Raw genomic sequence first — 6,867 nt, 5'->3', positions numbered from 1 at the left:
CTTCTCTCAACTCTCTCGGCCCCTGTCTCAGTCTCTCTGCCAATCTGCCCCCAAGGTAAGTGTTTTTTTTTTTTTTTTTTCTTGAAATTACATACTAGCCTACTATGATTTTTGTGATTGGGTTTTGTGATATTAGAGGTTTTGTGATTGGGTTTTGTGATATTGGGATTTTTGTGAATCTGTGATTGTCGATTGGGTTTTGTGATATAAGGGTAGGGTTTTTGAATCCAAAATTTAGGATTTTTTGTGATTGTGTTTATTATTATATTTGTGATATTAGGGCTTTGTGATTGGGTCGCATGGATGTCAATCAGTGATTCTACTGGTTTGGTTTTCTTGTGTGTTCTTCAATCATTACAATGTTTTCTTGCGTCGTGTGTATTCTCTATTTGAATTTCTATATGTGCGTATTTTGTACGTGTGATGAACCCATGTTTTAGCATGCTCGGTCTATCACAAGCTCAAGTCCCTGGCTGAACTAATAGCCAACCAAAAACAAAAGTTGGAATCTACTTAAGAGGTCCAAACCCAGGAACTATCAATCTACGAGAAAATGAATTGGACCTAAATATCCTACGTCTGAGCCTTATAGTAACTCGTACACTATCCTGGTATCATTCAACTCATATTAATTGGACCTAAATATCAATATGTGAAACTTACATTTTAAAAAAACTGAAAAAACCGGACCGGATCGGACCGAAAACCGGTAAAACCGGAAGTACCGGTTTAGGAGGATAACCGGTGCATAATCGGTTTTAAAAAATACAAAACTAGTACATACCTGTTCGGTCCTAGATTTTGTCCAAAACCGGACTAGACCGGACCGGTTACACCCCTACCACTTGGTAATTTACACTTAAATGATTTCCTACACAATGATCACAAACAATATTAGTTTGAATAGTACTAACACTCATCTTACCTAATTGTTTAGATAAAGTTTTCATTTGTGCCGCCAATATAGTAATAAAATTAAGTTCAAAAACTCCAGCCGCCTTTCTTGGCATTGCTCTCTCCGAAAGCCATTGATAGTTATTGGTGCCAATTCCTCCAAAAGTTCATAAGTTGCTTCATGAGTTTTACTCATTAAAGCCCCTCCAGCTGCTGCATCAACCATGGACCTGTTTGTAGCTCCCAAACCATTGTAGAATGTTTGGACTTGAAGCCATGCTAGAAGGTCAAGATGAGGACACTTTTGCAATAAATCATTGTATCTCTCTCATGCCTCATATAATGATTCGCCCTCACATTCGATGAAGGTAGTAATAGCATTCCTTAACTTAGCTATCTTCGTCGAAGGAAATTATTTTGCTAAAATTTTTTGTACCAACTCTTCCCAGGTGGTGATGAAGCCAGGCGGCAAAGAGTTCAACCAACCTTTTGCTTTTTCCCCAAGTGAGAAAGGGAAAAAACTCAAACGAATTGTATCATCTATCACTCCATTGTGTTTAAAAATATCACAAATTTTTAAAAAAATTTGCAATATGGACATTAGGATCCTCTTGTGACAGCCCCCCAAACTGGAGGGTTTGATGAATTATTTGAATGACGGCAGGCTTGATCTCAAAGTTATTGGCTTGTATAGCTGGCCACCTTATACTTGATGTTGCCCCATTGACAAAGGGCATAGCATAGTCCCTCAAAGCTTTATTATTTTGATCGGCCATGGTGAATGCAGATGCAATAGCCTCTTGCTTCTTCTTTTTATTGATTCTACATAAAGTTCTTTCAATCTCGGGATCAAAAAGTGTAGGCTCTAATGGGTTAGATCGGGGCATACACTTCTAAATCCTGAAATAGAAATAAAAGAAAAGCAAAAATGAGGTATATTTTAACAACTTTTAACAATAAACAAAATAAAATATAAATTACTAACAATCTAACAAGTATCAATACCAATAACAAATAATCAATCCCTGGCATCGGCATCAAAAACTTGTTGTGCTGAAAATATCTGCAAGTGTATAGAATTGTAACAAGTAGTAAAGTGTTTTAAAGAAAACGGATGTCGAACCCACAAAAATTATGCTATTGAGTACTGAAATTTACTAAATTAATTAGTATTTGAAAAATTGAAATTTAAAAAATATATTATATAAATTAAACTGAAGAAAAGAGCATTAAAATTAAGATTTCAAAGATAATAAGAATAGATCTAGAGCATTTGATTTCACCTAGCGAATCCCACATAATTTATTCTTCCTTATTATAGAATTTCAATTATCCCAAGTTGATGATAAGAATCCATTAACTATTCAATATTTTATCTCGAACAATATTAAAAATATCTCCAATTAGTAACTTCATATCTCTATGTGAATTTAATTAATTGGAGATTCATTAAGTTTTTTGTATTTTTCTTAAAAATCACACTAATCGTGGTGAAGTATCTATACTTTTGCTCAACTAATGGTCTTTAATCCTAGAACTCTAATCACAAATCACCTCTCGGTCTCATTGCAGTTCGATAAATCAAATAATAATTAGTTAGAAAATTACAAGCATTAAGAACAAGGAATAAACACTCAATCATGGAAATATTAGAAATAAAATAACTTAGAATATAAATTGTGTGTTCAATGCTAGACTGCATCAAAGTTCTAGAAAATAAAATTAGCTCATAATGAAATTTAAAAGAAAAAGAATAAAACTAGTATTCTTCGTTGGAGTCGATTGATGAAACATGCAGCTCTCACGTCTGCCCTCCAGATTCGCCTCCTTGAAAGAAACTTAAAGAATAATCTCTAGACTATTGGACTCTAAAACTCATACTCCCTCTATTCATCCCACAAGTCGGGTTTAAATAGATGTCAAAATTCAAATCCAAAGATAAGATAAATGCGGCTACAATCTAGTCTAAAGATCTGGAAAATAGTTTCTAAAGATAAATATTAACATAAAAGAAAATTATCCGAAGAACAACGGAATTATCTAAAATGGAAGATTCAGTAATAAGCGGCTTGATTTGTGGAGTTCGAGAGGATTTGGTGGTCAGCAGATTGGTTACGGAACTTGAAAGGGTCCCATCGGGTAGATGTCATGTGTGCTGAATATAACTGGTCTCATCGCTCAATGGCCAAGATGTAAGGTTCCTGACCGAGATGAAAACCTCCTCTCGCCATCCTACCGATCGGTAAATCTGCTTGTTGCCCATGTTGTTGTTTAGGTTGTCTTTTAAATTAGTCGTTTAGACTGGTCGCCCAATGTAAGCAATGGGAGCCTTGTCGCCAAGTCTTTTCGCTCAAGAGGTAAAACATCTCGCTCATCACCTAACTCTTGTCGCTAATTCTAGTCGCCATTGGGTCTCCTAGCCTAAATCTCCTCGGCTCTCTTCATATCTTGTCAGTCTGAATCTGTAGTCTTCTCTTTTGTACCAAGATGTTCTCTCTTCGCACTAAATCTTTTCATTCATTCAAATCCGAGAAAATAAAGAAAAATATATAGAAATAAAACAAAATAAATAGAATTGAAGGAAAACTGACACTTTTCATAAATAAAAGAGTAATAAAAATCACATAAAAATCACATTTATCTCGACTGTCCATAAAACCTGTTAGTGCTTCAAAAAGCTACAACATAAGGGATTGAGGTAGGCAGCATTTATGCAATCTTTTAGAACATTGACTCCAGAAATCCCTAGCAGACTCATGCCTCTATATAGCATGTATCCTATTCTCTTCTTCCATACACAGATAGGGCATAATGGGTGATCAACTACATTCTTTTTGAATAAATTGGATTGGGTAGGAAGATCCTCCAGACAGGCCCTCCACAAGAAAACCTTGTCTCTAGGTTGCACATTGATTTGCCATATTTGCTTCCAAAATACTAATTGGAGTTTTCAAAATAATATTAGCTTCCCCCTGCTCAAAAATCTGCTGCACCAAATCAGACTTCCATTGCTTAGACTTAGGCTCAATCAAATCTGCCACTGTGGCTTTGATGTCCAGCACCTTGACAGGGCTTAGCACCTTACTAGGATTAGAATGATCTAGCCATTTATCCCGCCAAATATAGATATCACTCCCAGTACCAATCCTCCAAAAAGAACATGCTTCCACTATATGCCTAGCTGCAAGAAAGCTTCTCCACACATATGATGGTTTAGAGTGTTTTTCCTTCCGAAATGTGGAGCCTTAATAGTATTTGGCTTTCATCACCTTACCTGCAAGAGAATCAGGTTCTTGGATCACCTCCCCAACACTGCTTACTAAGTATTGCTTTGTTAAAGCACTCGAGGTCCCTAAAACCCATGCCCCCAACTGATTTTGGCTTCCCCATCAGTTTTTATGGTACCCAGTGAATTTTATGCTCTTTTTCTTATTGCCCCCACGAAAAATTCTAGATTACACTATTAATGGATTTCAACAAGTAGTTAGGCAGCTTAAAAACACACATAGTGTAGGTGGGGGGAGCTTGAACCACAACTTTTATATATATTTCCTTCCCTACTTGAGATAATATCTTAACTCTTTGATTACTAAGCCTCATCTTGATATTATCCAAGATTCATTTGAAAGACTTGGTTCCATTCCTTCCCACTACATATGGCAACCTAAGATATTTTTCATATGACATGGCAGTCCTCATCCCAACAATAGATAGGATGTAATTTTTAGTAACCTTGGCTATATTTCTGCTAAAAATAATAGAGGTCTTCTCAAGATTTAATATTTGTCCTGAAGCTGTCTCATACACTCTCAAAAGACTAAACAACCTTCCCTATTCAATAAAATTAGCCTTACAAAATAAAAGGCTATCATCCGTAAAGAAAATATGAGAGATTCTAAGCTGATCTCTTGCAACTGGAACACCATGAATCAAACCATTCTCCTCAGCCTTTCCAATCAGATTACTCAGAGCTTCAGCACACAAGATAAAAAGATAGGGTGAAAGAGGATCACATTGTCTTATACCCCTAGTTGGATGGAAAGCTTTTTGAGGATCTCCATTCACCAAAATTTCATTAGAGACAGATTCAATGCACTTCATCACCATCTCCACCCATTGACTACAGAATCCCATTTTGTATGGCATTGCACTTAAATTACTATGAAATGCAATGTAATTTATAAGTTGGTCTTTAAAGTCATTGTGAACAGATTGAAAGTCTTCTTGGCTTCTGTTATATCATAATCTCAGTGTGCATTTGTGAAGGGTCGTTTGATCACTGATAATGTATTGTTAGCCTATGAGTTGGTTAATTATTTGAGGACTAAAAGATATGGTTGGAAGGGGTATATGTCACTGAAGTTAGATATGAGCAAGGTATTCGATAGAGTGGAGTAGATTTTCTTGGAGAAAATAATAAAGAAAATGGGCTTCACTAACACTTTTGTGAACTTAATTATGACTTGTGTTAAAACTGTATCCTTTTCTATCTTGATCAATGGTGCTACTCATGATCCTATAATTCCTAGTAGAGGACTAAGGCAAGGGGATCCACTATCCTCTTACCTTTTTCTTCTATGTACTGAGGGGTTAATTGCTCTTCTCAAAGAGGCTGAACGTGAGCAGTTGTTAAGAGGGATTAGAGTGTGTAGAGGAGCCCCATGATTACACACTTACTTTTTGCGGATGATAGTATCATTTTCTGCAAAGCTGATGGAGAAACTACTAGGTATCTGCAATGTGTTTTGGAAAAATATGAGGTTGCTTCTGGACAGAAAATTAATAGAGACAAAACAACTATGGTATTTTCAAAGAATGTAGTAGCGTCTAAGCAAAGAGAGTTGGATTTGTGGGGGGTGAGAAGATACCAGCAATATGATATATATTTGGGTTTGCCTAATCTTGTTGGGAGGTGTAAAACCAAAGCTTTTGAAAATATTAAAAAAAGAGTTTGGAATAAGCTTTAGAGTTGGAAAGAAAACTACTCTCACAAGGAGGGAGAGAAATTCTAATTAAGGCAGTTGCCATTTCTATTCCCACTTATGCAATGAGTTGCTTCATGCTTCCTTTGAGATTATGCCATGATCTTGAAGGGATGATGGCTAGACTCTAGTGGGGACAACGAAGTAATGAGAAAAAGGTCCATTGGTTGAGTTGGCAAAAGCTATGTGTGTCTAAATTCAGAAGGGGGATGGGATTCAAGGAGTTGCATGCTTTTAATATGTCTCTATTAGCTAAACAAGGATGGAGACTGTTTAGGGTGAAAATTCTTAATTGCAGAAAACTTTCAAGGCAAAATACTATCAAATGATTCTTTCTTGGAGTCAAAATTGGGAGTTAATCCTTCATATGTATGGAGGGGGATTTATGCAGGCAAGAAATGGCTTAAAGAGGGATGCAGATCCAAAGTAGGTTCAGGTGAGCAGATTCGAATTTGGAAAGATTCTTGGGTTCCAGGTTTCAGTATTTTAAAACCTGAGATTCATAGAAATAGGCGGGTGGATGTTGATGAGACTGCTACAGTTGATACTATTGTAGATTTCTCTACTAATTCTTGGAAAAGACAATCTATCCGAGCTCTTTTCAATCCAATTGTGGTTGATAATATCCTCAAGATCAGATTATCAGCACTGCCAGCCAATGATAGGTGGATATGGGGTGTAGAATCTAGTGGAAGGTTTTCTATTAGGAGTGTTTATAGGCTGATTCAGTCGCAAAATGCCAACATGTGTGGTGATAGCTCAGCAATGATGCAAGATAAAAAGTTATGGAAGTGGTTGTGGCATATGCAAGTACCTAGAAAAATTAAAACATTTGCTTGGAAGACATGCAAAGATATACTTCCAACACTTATTAATTTGAGAAAGAAAAAAGTAGTGGTGGCGGATGGGTGTTGCTTTTGTATGGAACCTGTGGTAGATGTTTCTCATGCACTTTTGCATTGTCCCTCTATCCAAGCAATATGGAAAAGGT

The 6,867-nt window shown here is 36.3% G+C and overlaps 1 non-coding gene across 1 annotated transcript; it reads left to right on the top strand.

Moving 5' to 3' along the window:
* Window positions 1-1,178: 1,178 nt before the first annotated feature.
* Window positions 1,179-1,285, top strand: LOC121261767. The gene has a single exon (XR_005939988.1). It is a non-coding gene; the product is annotated as a small nucleolar RNA R71 (small nucleolar RNA).
* The last annotated feature ends 5,582 nt before the right edge of the window (window positions 1,286-6,867 follow it).

This window comes from Juglans microcarpa x Juglans regia, chromosome 4D, assembly GCF_004785595.1.
Source record: "Juglans microcarpa x Juglans regia isolate MS1-56 chromosome 4D, Jm3101_v1.0, whole genome shotgun sequence".
In the NCBI taxonomy this organism is placed as follows: Eukaryota; Viridiplantae; Streptophyta; class Magnoliopsida; order Fagales; family Juglandaceae; genus Juglans; species Juglans microcarpa x Juglans regia.
This window is presented reverse-complemented; position numbering and strand designations above follow the sequence as displayed.